General features: G+C 41.6%; 1 pseudogene; it reads right to left on the minus strand.

Annotated features, from left to right (window-relative positions):
• Positions 1-1,326: 1,326 nt before the first annotated feature.
• On the minus strand, positions 1,327-1,593 carry LOC115029932 (annotated as a pseudogene).
• Between the last annotated feature and the right edge of the window lie 18,490 nt (positions 1,594-20,083).

The raw sequence follows: 20,083 nt of genomic DNA on the forward strand, positions 1-20,083 counted from the left end.
GATATAGATATAGATATAGATATAGATATAGATATAGATATGGATATGGATATAGATATAGATATAGGGATAGAGATAGAGAGATAGAGATAGAGATAGAGATAGAGATAGAGATAGAGATAGAGATAGAGATAGAGATAGATAGATATCCATCCCAAACAATGGGAGTGGGGCTATCTCAAAAGCTGGTGTCTGTCTGTGGTATATGTTCTACTAGCTGAGCTACCTTGTCTGGCTTCACTGGTAGAAGTGTCTAGCCTCGCAGAGTCTTGAAGTGCCAGGATTGGGGGATACCCAGGATACCCAGAGGGCCCCACCCACTCAAAGGAGAAAAGGAGGGAGAGAGGGGGAAGGATCATGGGAGGGGGTGACTGGGAGGAGTCAATGAGCACGATTTAATAAGTTATAAAAACCATTCCATCTTTTCTTAAATGACAATACCAAACTATGGACAAGAGACAACCTCAAACTAAGAGAATGGAGGAGATACACCATCAAAGGAAGAAAAAGGGGTTGAGGACTTAACATCAGCCTTCACAGGCTACAGGCTGTTCAACAGTCACTGAGCCAAAGAAGGAATGACAGAAAGCCAGAGCTTGAAGCAGTCATAACAAGCACATTTCCTTAGTGTTTTTCTACTGAGGGTATTGGGCCCAATACTCCCAGAATAGGAATAGGGATTAGCAACACTGAACATGGACATTTAAAGTTTTCTTTAAGTGAAGCCTGTGATGCACAGCAAGCCAATGCTGTGGACCCGGGTGTTTGCTGCAGGCCCTCCTTAGGGTCACTATTACTGTCATGAAACACCATGACCAAAAGCACCTTGGGAAGGAAAGGATTTATTTTGCTTCATATCCAGAGTCCCTGTCCATTGTAGGAAGTCAAAGTAGGAACTCAACCTAGGTAGAATCCTGGCACCAGGACCTGATGCAGAAGCCACTGAAGGGTGCTGCTTACTGTCTTGTTCCTCATGGCTTGCCCAGCCTGCTTTCTAATAGAACCCAGGACCACCAGCCCAGAGGTAGTCCCTCCCACATCAGTAACTAATTAAGAAAACGCCCCACAGGGTTCTATACAGCCCAATCTTTCAGAGACATTTTCTCAATTGAGGTTCCCTTGTGTCTAATGACCCTAGATTGTGTCAAATTGACATAAAACTAGCCAGTACCCTGCAGGGTATCACTACATATTGTACAGAAGTAGGAGAAAGCACAGAGCTGTTCCTGTCCATCGTGGCCCAGGTACTGTGCTATGAATGGGGTAAATGGCTTTGAGGCAATGAACAAACAAAGCTGGGATTTCAAGCTTGGGGGAAAAACCGAACCTATTATTAGAAATTTAAGAATTTGCTCTTTCATGACATTCATTGAAGAAATGGAAATATTCACTTGAAGCATGGTCTTCAAATGTGTGTGCAGAGTGGGTCTTCTTCCAGGAGGTCGGATGCAGAGTGGGGGCCTTGGAGATGTGTTTCTGGGCAAATGGATGATGAGTTCCACTGCTAAAGAGAAATGGCCAAATGTTTTCAATTAGCAATAATCGCGCCTCGGATAAACCTCATTGGCTATGATACTGCCATTGCGCAAAGCTGTCAAATGTTTTACATGCTTCTCACTTAGCTCACAGTGACCCTGGGGGACTTCCGCTTGAGGTCAACCCTGAAGGTCTTAAGGTGTGTGTGCACCAGTCATTTTTTTATATGTTGCCCCAATTTAATAGGACAAGTTCTAAAATATGCATATCTTGTTCTGTTCCTTTTATTTATTTATTTTAAATTTGGCTCCTTCATGAATTCCTTCTGAATAAACACATCGAAGACTATAGTTTGGTTACTGTCCATGCCATAGTGTCAAATATTCTACCAGGTAAAGCAAAATAATGCTGCCTTTGGAAGATAGACCATCACATGATTTGTCTCATATGAACAATCTAGACTTAAATGTGTGAATGTGCGGACTTGTGTGTGAATATATATATATATATATATATATATTCATGTCATATATATATTCACATCATATATATGTCATATATATATGATATATATTCATATCATATATGTGTCATATATATGATATATATATATGTATATATATATATATAAAACGTGAAAGCAGATGGTGTATGTTTGGGAGAGCGAACTATGAAAGTGAAGAAGATTTAAAGGGAAGGGGAAAGGAACCAGATGGGAATGCAGTAGATGTGTTATGAAGAAGGAAGAAATATTTAATGAAAAAAGGGAACCTCAAGAGGAGTAGGGACAGGGGAAAATAATGAGACACAATTATTTATATAGGCATGAAACTGTCACTAGACCCACTCTTTATATATCAACTAAAAAGTTAGAAAAATAAATAAGCCAATAAAACAGATATTCCATTACAGTGATAATGGAATTTTGCTATTTTGTGTTGATTATACATTAGTGTCTTAGGGTTTTATTGGTGTGAACAGACACCATGGCCATGGCAACTCTTACAAAGGCAAACATTTAATTAGGGACAGCTTACCATTTCAGAGGGTCAGGCCATTATCATCAGGTCAGTTAGCATGGCACTGTGCAGGAAAGATAAAGAGTTCTACATCGTTATCCAAAGGCAGCCAGAACTCTCTGTGTCACACTGCCCAGTATATATATGCGATTTCAAAGCCTTGCCTTCATTGCGACACACTTCCTCTAAGAAGGCGACACCTCCTCCAATAAGGCCACATCTCCTAATAATGCCACTTTCCATGGGCCAAGCATATTTAATCCACCACACTTAGGAAACACACGTGCACACACACACACACACACACACACATGCACACACACATACACACACACACGCACAGACACAGAAACACAGAAACACAGACATACATCTTTATTAAATGACCAGCCAGTTTTTAGAATAGTTTAATGATGTACTGATTTTCATATTTCTTCCATGCTTCTTTTTAGCTCACTAAATTTGCCATATGATTTGCTTAGTGTAATGTTGATACATCCTACTGAAAAAAGAAATTATATAGCATTTTCATACATTTAAACAACTGCCCAATTATTTTAATGCATGTCAACCTGTTCTTCATCACAGTTTAGCTAAATAGTTAGCGAATTGTCACTGACTTTGACTTACATGTGCTGCCTGTGTCCTCTTCCAGATCATTGATAATATTTTTTTTTTGTTTTCACAGAGGCCAAAGGGCCTTACTAGTAATGTGCAGAAGTCCAAACATTATGAACCAGCCAAGGATATACCCTCCTTTATATCCTTCCTGGGCCTGCCAAAGAGGTCACAACTTTAAAAACTATTTCCCCCGAAGGACAAGAGGGATCAGTCCAGTCTTTGGCACTGAAATGCATGTTGATGCATGTTCTGTGTCTCTCATGTGCTGGGGGAATGTTGTTTGTATGAATATGGGTTCATGGCCGGTCAATGTCTTCCTCAGTCACTCTCCACATTACTTTTTTGAGGCAGGGTCTCTCACCAAACCTATCTGGAAGTGAGCTTCGGGGTCCCACTTGTCTCCTCCTCTCTGGGACTACATCATGTCTGACCTTTACTTAAGTGAGTGCTGGAGATTCAAACTCGGGTCCTCACATTTTCCCAGGAAGGACTTTATCCAGTGAGCTGTCTCCTCAGCCTCAGGGCTCTATCTTGAAGTAGAATTTTCCTGGGGCTGAGGGTGAAACTCCTGTTTGCCCTTCCTGGGCTCTTAGCTCCTTCTGAGGGGACCTCTGTGAGCTATAAGGACGAGGAGCCAGCCCTGGTTCAGGACAGAGGCATGCGTTCGCCACCCTGCCATGGATTAACGTGTATTTGCCACGGGTGAGCTGTTTGTAATTAACATGTGCTGTGTGGTTTTAATCATTCTTTAATCTGTTAAGCTATAAAAATTTATAGTGCAATTTCAGAATTGAGGGGGAGAAAGACTAAATTGCATATCGTGGGCCTTAAAGTTAACCCATTTCCCAAGATCAGAATTGCCGAGGGAGCATCCACAGAGGCAGCCTCTGTGCAGTTCGGCTGTCTTTTCTTGGTGGCCTTACTCTGTCCCTTACTTAGACGTCATTGGAACCCAAGTACTATGGTTGTGCATCCTACAGTCTCAGCATTTGGAGCTGAAGCAAAATATCTCTCGCCCGTTATTTTTCAAATAAGGTCTTTCAGTCTCATTCATTCTCTACTGGACTCTTAGATAACCTGATACTGGCATTGAAACTAATTTTTTCCCATGTTTTTTTCCTCTTTGGATATTAATTTGGATACATTCTATTGTTTTGGATTCTCATTCACTGATTCTTCTGCTAGGCCCTTTAGTGAAGCTTTCAGGTGTCATTATTTTAATGTATTTTATGTGAAAAAAATGTCATTGGAAACTGGAAAGTTACCTCTCCAAAGAAAGTAAACAAGACAGTACACGGCGCCTTATAAAGTGAAGAGAAGAAAAGAACGTTAGGCAAATACCAAACTACTTATTTTATGATTTTTAAATGTCATTTTTTTTGCTCCAATATTGACTTTTTTATGGAGGATAAAGTATAGATCTGCAGCACTGGAGAGGCCAGGGCTGCCTCTCTTCGACACAGCTGGCCAAGCTAAGATCTGAAGTCATGGCAATTAGTTATCAGTTTCTTAGTATAGCAGACTAGGCTACAGAGAAAACTCTGTGAGGTGACCCCTGGGGGTGGGGGTGCTCCACTAGGGAAAGGGCTAGACTGGGTAGCAAAGGAGTGCACAGCAATATCCCAATCTTGTTACAGTGAACAGATGTTGCCGCCGGCAGTCGCTTGCAAAAAGGAAATATAGTTCAATCCCTTATTTGTCTGACCAGCTTCTCCGAGAACTGGCTTTGAGGCAAATTATTTCAGGTTGCACAGGCTGCTAAAAGGCAGTGGAATTGGAGGCTTTCGTGGTCCTTGGCAACCTGAGGCCTCAGAAATGATTCTGTGAGGAGCGAGAGGGGTTGAGCTGGGGTCAGGAGGAGACCTGAAGCCAGAAACCAGGTCACAAGGCTGGAGGCAGTGGGGAGGGCAGCTCTTCAAGGAAAAAATTCTTCATGTAGCTAAAGGGAGCTGATGAGCTCTGTGCAGGAGAGAGATCAGCCTCGGAGAAGGGGTTAAGAAAGAGAAAACTGAGTTAGCAGTTCCCTTACCCTCTGCTAGGACATGGGGTGTTCATGCTGGCTACACTAAGATGAGTTGTTTTAAAGAAATGTAGATTGAATGAGGTAAATTGAATTTACAGAGTCAAAAAGAAGTTAATTCATACCAAAGAGGTTTGGAGGGTGGGGAGGGGAGTCTTTTGTTTTGTTTGGAAAAGAGCAATTTTAAGCTGGGTTGTATGAACTAACTTGTTTGCCAACCCATTTGAATGGAGAGACATGTCTACAATACTTTCCTGATTTGGTTTGCCAAGAAGCAGTTCCCAATTAGAAGATGAAGACAAATACTATGTATGACAAATGGATAATTACTAAAATTTTGAATCTGTTCTCTATCTTGCATTCTTGATACAACTGCTTCTACCATTGCGAGCCCTTTGCAAGCAATGTTACCAGGAACAGTTAACACTAAAATCAATGTTAAGTATGGATATTCATTTGTACTTTTGCTAACTGATGTGCACGGTACTTCTGTGTGAGTCTGTCAAGTCACATGTCTATGTAAGCTAGATGCCAGGAGTGATCTAAGAGCTTTACAGTCTGGGGTGATAGCTCAGTGGAGAAGTGCTCTTGATCCTTAAGCATGGGGACCTGGGACAGAATCCTCAGTCCCCACATAAAACGTAAAGCATGGCCCCATGGGGATTGTTGGGCTTGTTGAACCTGTGAGTTCCTGGTTCAGTGTGAGACTGTTTCAGGGGAATAAGGCAGAAAGCAATATGGCAGGACACGCAGTGTCTTTCACTGGTCTCCCCAACTGTACAGTTATCCTCCCAATATAGGTACCTCCCCCACCACACACACACATCTCCATGTGCACAAACACACAAATAAACATTATGAATGCTGTTGGAATGTCTAGTACATTAGAATCCTTGGATTTCATATAGGAAACATTGTGGCCTTCTCTCTACATATGAAGAAACTGTAGCCCAGTGAAGTTACATGGTGTAATAAAGTCAGAGAAGGAAGAGCAAGATTGTGATTTCAGAGTTTGGTCTCCTACTGGTAATATTAATTTCATTTCATGCCCTTTCAAGTAGTTAATGTCATCATTTCCATTGTATATAAAAAGACACTGAGACCTAGAGATTAAATAGTGAAGATGATTTGGTGGAAGAATCCAGGACTCAATGCAAAGTTTCTTGCATTGCACCTTAGCTAGCAGGTAGCCATACACTGTGTTTCTTTAAACCTGTGCTTTTCAAACTTTAATGTACATGTAACTTGAATAAGGGCCTTGCTGGATGTGGCCTCTGACTCCCTAGGCTTGAAGTGAAGTCCAAAGTTCTGTGTTTCTACACAGCTTTCTTATGTCAAAGCCACAAGCTAAAGCCCCAAACTGAGAGTCTGTTGCCTGTTAGGCTCTGCTCCTTGATTATCAGAGTTACAGTCTGAACTCTGAGAGCCATGTGCCCAAGCTGCCCACTACCATGAGCTTCCACCCACTGGGGTTGGGGTGCTGCTGGGGTGGCCTGAAACCGGTTTAACCTGTTTCTAGAAACTTATTGATGCTGTGGGTGACCTTGATCTCATCATAATTTCATTATAAAGATGAAAACACTTATGCTAGAACCAATGCAGGTCTAACCAAGCCTAAATTAGGTGGAATGGGGCAATCTTGATCCCTGAAAATCTCCCTTCTGGTGAAGCTCTGTTGACAGTACTCCATAGCCCTTCAGAACCCAGTCCTACAAGAAACCCAGACCTCAGTCCTGATCAGGAGAAGCCTCCTTTGGGGTCCAACCTTCCCCTGCTGTACTCACTGGCAATGAAAAATGTGTCTTACCTGCTCCCAGCACTGATTGACAACCATATATAGCTTGGAATTTATCCATGGAGTGTTGGGAACTGCCAAGACATATATTGCTGGGCCATGGTTCATGCCTTCTGTAGGGCTTAGGAGTGGGACCATTAAAAATAATTAAGTTCTGGCCAACATTTATAGCTTTTGCCAGCACTTAGAGCATTGGTTCTCAACCTGTGGGTCGAGACCCTCCTGGGAGTCATATATTAGGTATCCTGCATATCAAATATTTACAATACAATTCATAACAGTAGCTGTAGTGTTTTGAATAGAAATTGCCCCACAGGCTCAAGGAGTGGCACTATTAAGACATGTGGCCTAGTTAAAATAAGTGTGGCCTTGTTGGAAGAAGTATACATGGAGGGGGAAGGAAAGGGCTCTGAGGTCTCCGAAGCTCAAGCCAGGTCCAATGTGCCTCTCTTCCTGCTGCTTTCAGATCCAGATGTAGAACTCTCATCTCCTTTTCAGCACCATGTCTGCCTGCACGCTGCCATGCTTCCTCTCATGACGTCTCTGAAACTGTAAGGTAGCCCTAATTTTCCTTTATAAGAGTTGCCGTGGTGGTCATAGTGTCTCTTCACAGCCATAGCAATCCTAACTAAGACAAAACTACAGTTATGAAGGAGCAATGGCATGATTCTATGGGTGGGGGTCACCACAAGATGAGGAACTGTATTAAAGGGTCACTGTGTTAGCCAGCTGAGAGCCACCGACGTACTGCTTGTGTCTTTGAGAGAGGTAAGCAATCAGGAGGCATATTTGGCTCGGGATTCTGCAATGTAGCGTGAGCTCACTGTTTCCTTTCCTGAGGCGCCACATTGACGTCCATTGAAATTCAGGGAGTTTCTTCCCAAAGGAGAACCATTTTGTTCTTTAATTTACTTGAATCCATATCATTATCAACTTCACCCCAAATGTCATCATTTTACCCATAAAGTAGCTCTTTAAGTGACTTTTACATTCCTCTCCTCTTGATTTGCATTTATGTCCTTTTGTTCTGATCTATCTAATAAACTCAAATTGATCATTAACTAAAAATTTATAAGACACCAGCTTTAATACTTCATACGGATGGCCCCCTTAATCACCTACCTTTAGAACTAAACATGGAGGTTCATTGTGTCCATTTCTCTTTTAACAAAAGATACTCTCTGTAATCCATTACCTTTATTTCCTGCACTTTCCACATCTCTATCTTTACTCTTTCTTTTCTCTCCTCTGTAAACACCATAACTGGATTTTGAGCCTCAAATCTATATGTCAACTGTGGCTTACTCAGGCCCCAAGAAGGCAAGAATACAATACCCTGGAATTCACAATTTATGCCAAGCCCCAGCTCAGCCTAGATTCTACTGCCAACTGAGCTGAAAATTGAAATGCTGGCTCTGTCTATGGACTCTGATTCCGTGCCTCTGTTGTGTTAACTAATTCATTACTAACCCTAGCTTGAGTGTTCCTCTTACCCAAAAGCATCTCATACTAGAGAATTTAAATTTTCTTGCAAACTCTTTCTTTCCCTCATTGATCAAACTTATCCAGGGTAACAAGGCTTTCCCTATGGATATGAATTTTCTCCCACATTTTGTGGTACCCTCAAACAAAGCTCACAGGCACACTACAGTCATTCATTAATGAAAATATGCAAAGTGCACAAATCCTTCCAATGGAAAAAGCAAGGCAAAAGGCAAATGAGGTAAACTGCATTTCTTAATCCGCCCTGGGACAGCTTAAGGGGTGTTACATGTTAACATGCAGCCAAGTCTCAAGATGATGGGAAGATTCCCATTAGAGCCCAGAGCAGTCACTGTAGAAGGAGGTCCACCCTTCTCCACACAGAGGCAGTCCTTCCAATAACCACTGATGTATCCATAACAAGAAGACCTCAGAGACATTGTTCAGTGGGTGAGATGAAAGGACAAATAAAACAGAGTTACCTTAACCAGGCACACTCTCAACTAGTAGCCAATTAACGCTTCTATGTCTTTGTTTATAAGCAGCTATCTCACTTGTAAATACAGCCATTATAATGATTGGCATTTGAAATGATTACTCCTGACATACTCTGTGCCTCATTTATTCTGTCACCCAAAAATCCAGCCTTGATATATTTGAATTATAGTTATTCTTCGGGGTTTCTTGAGGTCATACCTTCAGAGATGGTCAGTAGTCCCTTAAGATAACAAAAGGCAGGAGCCACAGGCCTCTCATCCTTCCAAGGTCCCCTCATTTCTTTTTATTTGTGTGGGTTTTTTGTTTGTTTGTTTGTTTTTACTTTCCACCATTTTAGCAACCCATATTCAGTAGCAATCTGAATATAGTATATGGAAGATTACAGAAATGAGCAGTTCAGAGGGTATAAGTTCCCATTGACATCCGAAGCTGCTGTTGCCCATCTGGCCTGGGATGTGAACCGCCCCTCTGTGACAAGTGTCTATACTGTATAGGTTGCATGCCCATGAGTTAATAGAACAGCCACCTCTGTTATTAAACTGTTCAGGCATCACATTGCTTATATCCAGGTTACCTTCTTTATCTATAAATTGTCTCAAAACACAAGACTAGTGATATAGGGAGGTGCTAAGGCGTAGGAAGCTATTTTAATGCTGGTTCTCAATGGTCAATGCTGTTGTAGCAATCAGAGTGTCTATAGGGTTCTGTGTATTCATAGTTTCATATACTGACCGAGGATCCTGGAATGTGTCTTCCACAGATTGGGGGGCGGGGTCAACTGTAGTAAGACTGGCATTTCTGGGATTCTATAATATCGATCACCCAGATTCAGGCGATGAGTCTCTCTGTGCCTGCCCACTGCCTTCTGTCTTCCATAACTATGGTGTTCTTAGTTTTTAGCTCAGCTATTCCTCTAGACTCTGGATTTCAGGCTCCCCTAAAAACAATTCTTCCCTTTATTTGGAGTACTCAAAACAAGCTGCCTAGTTCACTAGCCAAATGGCTGCCTTGCAAGGATTGCACAGTTAATACAAAAATGTAACCCATGTTCCTATTCCTGGACTTTTGCTCTGTGGAAGCTCAGTGAGCGTGAGGTGCAAATGTTAATTATTTTAAAAATTGAAAGAACCTCCCAAGCTTTAAGATTCTCTAATCTCAATTCACCTTGATTCAGGCAGTGATTAAATGGTCTGGCCATGTTGGATGCTTCTTGCCTGCAGGACCACCAGCATCGCCCTTCAGTCCTCTGATAACTGATTCATGCCACTGTTCAGTGCTTCTGCATATTTAAACCTCAGGAAGGGTGCCACACATCAGGACCTACAAAACCCATTAAATGCCTTCATGGGGTCAGGGAAGAGTGGCCCAAGGTTAATGTGTTCTGGTCCCTGCTCTCTTTTCGCGTGTCTCTCCTCTATTGTGCTGAGTATCAAGTCTGCAGGAAAGTGTTGTGACCAGAATACACAATCCAGATTCCCCCAGCATGTGACTGACAATGCTATTCAGCAAACAGTCCAAAAGAATGCCAGCCAAGAGTGCTCAAGCCCAGGGCAGCCATGAGATCCTGGAGGCAATTATCACACCGAGTCTGTTCCTCCCTCTGCTAAAGCATAGTATCAATAGTATTTCTGAAAGTTCACGAAAGCCTCTCTGCACAGGTCTCAAAGGGCATGTGAACCCAGCCTCCAGAAGCCCTGCACTTCTACTTGGCAGAACCTTTGAGGCTCCCTGCTTTCAGCAGTGACAAGAGAGCGCCACATTTCTGACATCCTCTCTTGTCTGATTCAACTCAGTGAGCCAGGGTGACTTGCTGAAAGTTGTTTGTTGTCTTTACCAAGATGGGTGACAATGGTTAAAGCCACACATGTGCATCCAGATAATGTTCCCACTGGGGAGACACATATGTAAACACATTAATGTATATATTTAATTGGGTTATAATCTATTGACCATAGTACTAAGACACTGAGCAAGCAATTAACAAAACAGCTTTGACTAAATATAGTTAGCTCTAAATATAGTTGGTTAATTGGTATTTAATATGCTTATTAAATGTCAATTAAGTATCTTTAGCAATGAATTGGTAGCTAATTAACTTACTATAGCTAGCCAGTTACTTGACATTTGAACAGCTAAATATTCTCTACAAGTTTAATGTTTTAATAAGAAACAAATTATCCATGTATTGCTCATGAATTTTTCAGTTAGTTTAATGAGATTTAAATGTACCTTACAACTTGGATGCATGTTTTTCTTATAATCAACTGGTATTTTACATTCCACATCTCTTTTAAACTCAGAGGGCTGCTCATAGGAGAAGAAAAAGCTGTGCAATTATTCTGAAGAAATATTCTAATATTGGTTATATCATCGGACACTCAGTTAGTTCATGGATCAGGAGCCCCATGGTCTTTGTCAACTCCATGGCATTGAACCCCATGGAATCAATGTTGTTTGTGGCTGGGCAGATGGCTCACTGGGTAAAGTATTTGTTGTGCACGTGTGACGACCAGAGTTTGGTTCCCTAGCACCCACATGAAAGCAAAATCTAGGCAGCATTAACAGTCCTGTAACCCCTGCCTTTGAAAGGTGGGGACCAGGGATCCCCAAAGCAAGCTAGCTAGTGAGATGAGCCATATTGGTGAGCTCTGGGTTTGATCAAGAGACTCTGCTCCAATAATAAGATGAAGCCCAATATCAACCCTGGACTTCATATACATGTAAAACATACATATCACAATGCACGCAACACATACAAACATTCACACATACATAGGTGCACTTGTGTAGATACACACAAATGGAATTAAAGTCTTAAAAAGGTGTACTGTATAATCATGCTAACTGATTTCATGTGTAACTCTTCTGTGTTATCCAGTTTCATTGCTGCCATGACGGATACCTGAGAAAAACAACCTAAAGGAAAGAATTACAGACTTTGGTTCACTGAGATTTCAATTCCTGTGTCCTTGGCCCTGCTGGTTCTGGGTCCATGCTGCAGTAGAATGTCTTGCTGTCCAGAAGGTGTGGAGGAGAAGACTGCTGTATCCCATGAAGACAGGAAGTAGGGAATGAGGGCAGGGCTGCAGACCACCTTCTGTGACCAGCCAGGGGAAGACATATGTATCAGGTAAGCCTTGAAGGCAATGCTTCATATTTAAAGCATAAAGTCACTTTAAGATAACACATGTTTGGGGTCTCTAAATCATATAAACTCCATCTTAACGGATTCCTGACTGGGAGGGACAGCTTGGTCTCAAGGTACCCAGGCTGCTCTTCAAACAGCAAGCCTCAGGCTCTATCTCTACCTACTCCTTCCCAAGGTTCTATTTACCTCATTAAGTTGACCACGTAGCAAACTGTTGCTGTTACATCCTGAAACTGTTGATCTGTGACTGTCTCCGGCTTGACTGTTTTAGATTAACTTAGTTTGTGGTCTTAAGTGATTTCTGTGTCCATCTCTGTTTGTCTTTCAAAGGCTAGCCCATGATTTATAGCATGGCTGCTTGCTTATGCTGCTGGTGGTGTGGAGCAATGAAAGCATGCGTGCCGTTCTGTTAGCTTGTTTTACACACTCTGCACTTCATAAACAAGGGTTCTTTTATTAAACACTTGCAATAATTCTAGTGCCAATTACCCTCACTCCACTAGAGCTTTCACACACCTCCAACATATGCTCTCCTTAAGCTAGAAGGGGAAATCCATTCAACGGGCAGGAGGGGCTCAGTGCATCTCCCACAAAAATTGCTGTTGAATCATTTTGAAATGATTTCATGGCCTGCGTTTATTTTATTTTTTTTCTAAGTTTTTATGGTTTCAAACTATGGCCATTATTACTGACTAATTGATAGAGGTTTCAGTCAGCCTTTATGGTGGCAGCTTAGCTCAGGTTTGTTTCCAGGGGCAATATACATTGTTGAAGTTAATTGTTCCCCGGCCACTTTTTCCATATGGCAGAGTGAGTCTCTCTGTAATAGCTTTGGAATGATTTATCTAGCATTTGTCATTATCCCTTGGATGTTTCTTGGGAAGTCTCACAGATCTTTTGGGGGCCATAGGACCAAAGTGAAGATATTGCACCTGCTCGTCCCAGAGTCTCCCATTGCCTCACTGTGATCACACACGTGGAGATGTCTTGATAACGTTTCTCTACAGATGAAGTAGATCGCTGTTATCCTTATTACCGTTGTTGATGTTATTGTTGTACAGGTGCAAAAATATCCCTATTTTGCTATTTATAAATCTTCCCCTCTGGACCCACAGCTAATGATTACTGCTCTCTTAGTCATCTGTTGACATATTTGGAGTTCTCAGTTCATGTTGGAAGCTACTGCTGTTTTCAGAGAAAGTGGAAGAAGCAAGGGCTTGGGTACCGATGTCGTAGGCTGGAGCAGCATGGTAAAGAAGCTGAAGCCAGATGCAAATCAAAGAGATGTAGTCTCAAGCTCACTTCTACATGATGGAGTCCAAAAAAGTAACTTATAGCTTTGATTTCTGCTTCTTTAAACAGGCAATAAACAAACAAACAAACAAACGAACACTGGCATTTATCATGTAGGACTGATGAGCACTAGAGGGGTGCTATGCTTAAAGGATTGACCTTGACAGCTTGTAAACGCTCTCAAAAATAGGCCAGGAGCTGGACAGATGGCTCAGCAGCTAAAAGCACGTGCTGATCTTCCAAAGGACCTGAGTTTGATTCCCAATACCCGTGTAGAATAGCTCACAACCACTTTAACTCTAGCTCCAGAGGATCCAGTGCATTTTGGGGGAGGGGTGGCTGCATCTACATCTACACACGTTGTCCTATACCTACCCACAGTAAGTTATAAATAAAACTAAAGCCTAAGCCAGATGGTCAAGTACCTTTCAGTGTGAGTGCTTTCCTAAGTTGTATATCCTAAGATAACCCAAATCCCATGAGACTCAGTAGAAAAGGAAAGCAAAGTACGTTTAAAAGCATACTCTGGTCTTATTACCATCTGATGAAGAAGTTTGCAAATGAGAAAAAGCCTTGTGCTGGATACACTGAGCTTGAAAACATTGGCCATCAGGACACCTGGCCATTTTATTGATGCTCCCTAAGTCATATAACTGTGCAATTTTCTTCCATAGTTCTGAATAGCAAACCAACTAAAATACAATGAAAAAGTGTCAATATTTGGAGAAGAACCATGTGTTGAAAATGTTCACAAATGTATTCCTGGGTACAGAAGACCACTAGAACAAAGGCATAAACATTTTTCTACCTTCATACAATGAGATTCTGTGTAGAAGATGTACACACACAGCGATCTTGTTCAAGGCAAACAAATATGTGTGATTTTCACCAGGATCACATCTTTGCACTCAAAAGAAGCTGGACTCACCAAAGCTGACTGCTTCAACAGAGCCTTAGAGAGTCCTTACTAGACTGTGTCAGCTCATTTATTGAGGGGAACACCTTAGCTTAAAAAGAGAATGACTTTATGCTCTGAGTTTATAGTATACACACACACATAGACGCACACACACACACACATATACAATGCACACACACACACACACACACATGCACACAGACACACACCCCTACTCCAAGATGAAAATAAGAACAATTCAATCACCCAATATTGGGAATCTGCTGTAGCCAAGCATGCATTGTGCTAGGCTCTGGGGAATGGATGATAAAAATGAGCCTGTGAGCTCTCAGTGGAGACAGAGGCTTATAAATGTTTCCTTTTTCAGTACAATACATACAAATAGGGCTTTGAAAGCTCAAAGGGTTACAGAGTACAGAGAAAAGGGGGGGTGTATTGGTAAAAAAATACAATTCAAATATATATTACATTATACACATATATTATATTTTATATGCTATATATGCATATACATATATAAATATATGTTGTGTACTGGATCTTTGGGAATTTCACATCATGAACCACGATTCACATCATGTACCCGGATTGTACTTACTTCCCAGTTTTTCCATGTCTGCCCATACTCTTGTGACTTCCCCCAAACATTTTAAATTAAAATAAAAACAAGTCCAACTTGTGTTATTTATATACTTCACTGGGGCATTTCAAACTCTCAGTGGCCTGCCCTTTAAATAGAACTGACTTGTTCCCCTCCCCTACTCCTGTCAGAAGACTTCCGTTGTGGAGAGCTAACTTCAGTATCTCAGTCACATGTCCTAACGTCCGTTCTCCTTGATAGTTTCTTGCCTAGGAGTGTTACTTTTGGGGGTGGGGCAGGGGAGGGGGATAGGGATGTCCACAATTCAGTTTTCTTAACCTAATGCTATTTGCACGTTATAACAGTAGAATTGCAAGACCCATCCCTATGGGATTTAAAACTCTTGCTATATTCTGCATATTTGTTCATATTGCCACAAATATTAGCTGGAGAGACTACAGTCAAGATGGAGTGAAGTGATTGGGGTGATATTTCCTACTTCTACTTGGTTGGTTGTTGAATTAAAATGAGTAGCTATTTTATATTAAGTGATGGTATTTTATTTATTAATTAATTAACATATTAAATTCACAACTAAGAAACTTACGTGGTGCCATATGCTTGTTATATGTAATATTAACTAATTGTTCACAACTGCCTGGCAAACTTCATTGGCATTGACAAGTACCAACAAGCTCTCTCCCTCTGTCTTCTTTCCCACTAAAATATTCACAATTACTATCGCTACTTAATGTCTGGGCTCACATCTATTATCCAAACAATTCTGCTGTTTCTCTGAGACTTCCAAGGTACCTGGACTATAGTGGATGCCCTGATGCCAGCTGGATGTTCTCAATGCCTTCCCTTTTGTCCATTTTCCCTTTATAGTATTCGTCACAGATTTTTAAGTTTGCTTTTTAAAAGACAGATCAGTTCATACCCATGCCTTTGCTGAGAAGCCTTCTGTGACCTCTGATGAATAACTGAGCAAAGCCTGAATCACTTAGCCTAGCATTGAAGACCTTAAAGGCTTTGATAGCAACCTAGTTGTCCTGTTTTAAACCCAGCTTCTCTCTGCATTGTACACCCAGATGCCACCCTTACCTATAGATACAGTTCTTTATGCCCAAGCCTTCTATTTGTATGAATCTTAAGACCATCTTGTCACCTTGCTAAGATTTTACCAGACCCTCTCTCAACAGTTAACCTTAGGAAGCCTTACTATGTCATGCATTGTTTCCATGGATACATGTAGACAAGTTTCTACAGCATCAGGAAGCTCTTTATTGTTCCACTAGTAACCATTTGTGAGTATCTCTTTTTCTTCTTGTTTAGTGTCCATATAGAACAGGAAGTGTATGAATCATGTATACCAAGGACCCATCAGAGCCCAGTGTCCAAGTTCATAACATATAATCATGTAGTATTATTGTCATTTTACAGAAGAGATCTAGTGTTCAGAGACATTGATAAACCTGGATAGTGTCAGTGAAAGGGATAATACTAGAACCCTTGGATATATTTTATAGTGTAAACAGTTCAGTCTAATATCTACAGATTTCTGGTTTTCCATGATTCAACGTGTATTCATTTATTGTTTTTACGTAGTCCAAAATCATAGGCATAGTATTACCTTCATAGGGCACCATAATAAAGTCCTATGGGAATAGGTCCCTGGGAATGCTAAATAAAATGCACTTGTTTGCCTACAGTTCTGGAGGCTAGAAGTCCAAGATCAAAGTATTAGTAGGGTTGCTTTCTTCTGAGGACTGTCCTCTTGGCTTGTAAGTAGATGGTTCCCCCACTCCCTGTGTCTTCACATTGTCTTCCTTCTCTGTATGGCTGTGGCCTACTTTCTTCCCATAAGGGTATCCATCATACTGGGTCAGAACTTGCTCAATGCAATTATAGTGCTTGTGTGTATGTGCGTGTGCACGGTGTGTATGTGCATGCATATATCTGTTTATGTGTATGTATGTATAGAGTTCAAAGATCCATGTTATATTCTTTGACTATTGTTTTCTACATTAAATTTTGAGGCAGGGTCTCTTATTGAACTTGTAGGTCACCAATTTGACAAGATCTTGTAATCCTCAAGTCTCCACCACCATTCAGTGCTGGGATTATAGCACACACTTCCATGCCCGACTTGAGTGCTAGGACTCTGAACTCAGGTCATCATACTTGCACATCTATTTAGCTATGTAAAAAAGATTCCTTTTAACAGAAGCAGCTGACCCCTGTTGTTGAATTAGGGAAGGCTGAAAGAACCTAAGGAGAAGGGCAATTCTGTAGGAGGACCAGCAGTCTTAATTGATCTGGACCCCCGAGATCTTTCAAACACTGGACCACCAAACAGACAGCATACACCAACTGATATGAGGCCCCCAACACATATACAGTAGAGGACTTCCAGGTCTGTGTTCATTCAGAGATGATGCACCTAACCCTCAAAAGACTGGAGGCCCCAGGAAGATTAGAGTTCAGGTGGGGTGGGAGGTTGGGGACATCCATGTGGAGGCAGGGTGGGGTGGGGAGAAGGTGTGGAATGTGGAGCAGTCTGAAGGTGGATGGGGAGGGACGGGGAATGAAATATGGAGTGTAAAAATTGAATTACAAATAAAATTAAATAAAAAAATTCCTTTTAATTCAATCATATCTTTCAAGGCTTTATTTCCAAATATAGCTATTCTTCTGACATCAAAGGTGATTTGATTCAGTATGTCCCATAGATATCAAAATATGAGACATATAGATCCTATAAAATATCATAGTATTCTCATACCTAACGCACATTCCTACCTATACAGCTATTATACTAATCATTCAGGGAATAATGACAAGAAGAAAAGCCTGCACATCTTCAGTGTAGATGCATTTTTTCCACTAAATACTTTTTGGCTGTGGTTGGTTGAATCTGTGGACGGGGAGCCCTCAAATACAGACCAAAACTGTACAGTCATGCTCTGAGGTACTTAGGTTGAAGGATTTCAACATTTGAGTTCTGAGGAAATGCAACAGAAGATATAGAAAGCATCTCATAGGTGACCTTCGCTATGGCAAGTGCTAAGCCATTGACGATGACCCCTTTGACGTTCATAAAGCTGGCAACCATTTTGTACTTCCCCTTTCATTGACTTTTAGTATTTATGGGAGAAGAGAGACAGGGAAAACTACCACATGGGCTCTGTAGATAGTTTATTAGCTGATGGAGGTTAGGTCTCATCTCATCTCTCCAGCTTGTTGGCCCCTCCCCCTTTTATAGTTCAACCTCAGTGCCAGGATCTCCATTCAGCCAGCCCTCTGTACCTGCAGGCTTGGCATGCATGGATGCAATATCAGCATATTGAAACTGTCTTTTTCTTAACTATGGCTGGAACTGAAGAGACGACACAATCAATAAGGTGCTTATGACTTACCAGTGTGAGACCTTGAGTTCTTCAGAACACCTACAAAAAGCCAGGAGCAGTTGTGCATGTATTCAGTATTGGAGATGAGGAGTGAGACAGGAGGATGCCCAAGGCTTAAGACCAGTCACTCTCACCACTTCGTAGAGCTCTGTGTTTTGTAAGAGATTCCATCTCAAGAAAATACAATGGAGAGTGATTGAGGAAACACTCATTGTTGATTCCCCACCACCACACACACACATACACACCTGCATCCACACTAAATGCATAAATAAATAAATAGTCCATGTATGCACTTACGTTGTTTCAGTTAGGGTTTCTATTCATATGAAGAGACACCATGACCACAGCAACTCTTACATAGGAAAGCATTTAGTTGGCGTGGGCTTACAGTTTCAGAGGTTAGTCCATTATCATCATGACAGGGAGCATGGCCACATGTAGGCAGACATGATGCTGCCGAGGTAGCTGAGAGTTCTGCATCAGAATCAAATTGACAAAAGGAAGGAAAACAGGCTGGGCCTGGCTTGAGCACTTGAAACTTCAAAGCCCACCTTGAGGGACACACTTCCTCCAACAAGGCCACACCTACTCCAGCAAGGCCACACCTCCTAATAGATTCACTCTCTATGAACATGTGCAGACCCCTTTCATTCAGAGCACCACACATGTACATACTTTACTCCGTTTTTGTCTTTATCTCTTAAGCAATATAGAGCAACATTTACTTACATAGCCCTTTCCTCAAATTTGGTATCCAACTAATCTAGAGACAACTATGTGCAGGCTCTGTGCAGACACCTTGACATCTAGAGGAGGCCTGAGCATCAGCAGACTGGGGTTTCTTTGGAGGGTGGATCCTGATACTAATTCCCCAAAGACTGGCTATTAGAGTGCTTGCCTAACCACAAATGTGCTTGCCACTTTGCTACTTACAGATGTCCTCATATTTCCTGCTCAGGCTATGGATGGTTACCAGGGTAACATCAATGAGGTGAAGAGTATTGGCCAAATGCACAGGACAGGTGAGTGGATTATAAATTAGAGATTCTTTCTCTTCAGTGCCTGGGCCCTTTGTCTAACGCTGAGAATCATGGGACAAGGGGTTGTAAGGAAAAGCCTGGAAACTTTTCTCTTTCTAGTCAAAAGGCCAGATTTTCTCCTGCTTTTCTGAAGGAAACAGATCCTGTAAATGATGACAATATCAGTCACAGCCTTAATGCCCACATAAAAGAGCAATTGTGAGGTAGTCACCTTCTCTCGAGTCCCTGATGTGTCCCAACCACTTTTAAATCATCACACTCTTTCTTCTCCACAGCAACAGTGAGCCCAGAAGGCCAAACATCTAAAACACCCTCTCCCCAGGGCCACTTCTAACTCAATAAGAAAGTTTAAAACTCCTGACAAAGTCTCTCCTCTTTGTCTCGCTTTATACTCCCTCCAGCGTCTTCCTTTTCTATTTCCCTCTGTGATGTGAAGGATTGCGGCTTCAGAAGTACAATGTTCTAGGAATACTGGAAGACTCAAAGACCAAAGAGGCAATGAGCAAACACACCCGAAGGTCTGAAAGAATAGGGCTCTATAGACTGGCATTGGGTGTGACCTTGCCCTAGGGGATTCTGAGTGTACAAAACCAAATATAAGAAATTTGCACTAGGGAAATTCAGGCATAAACTGAACACATAGAGCTCTGGGAATGCCCAGCCCATGTCCAGATGCTGTCTTCAGCTTTTATAACCATCTCCATGTTCATCTTGTCCTTGAATTTTCTTATATATGTGTAACATACATGAAGCCCTCTGCTCTTAACAGAGAGCTAGTT

Source organism: Mus caroli, chromosome 18 (assembly GCF_900094665.2).
Source record: "Mus caroli chromosome 18, CAROLI_EIJ_v1.1, whole genome shotgun sequence".
In the NCBI taxonomy this organism is placed as follows: domain Eukaryota; kingdom Metazoa; phylum Chordata; class Mammalia; order Rodentia; family Muridae; genus Mus; species Mus caroli.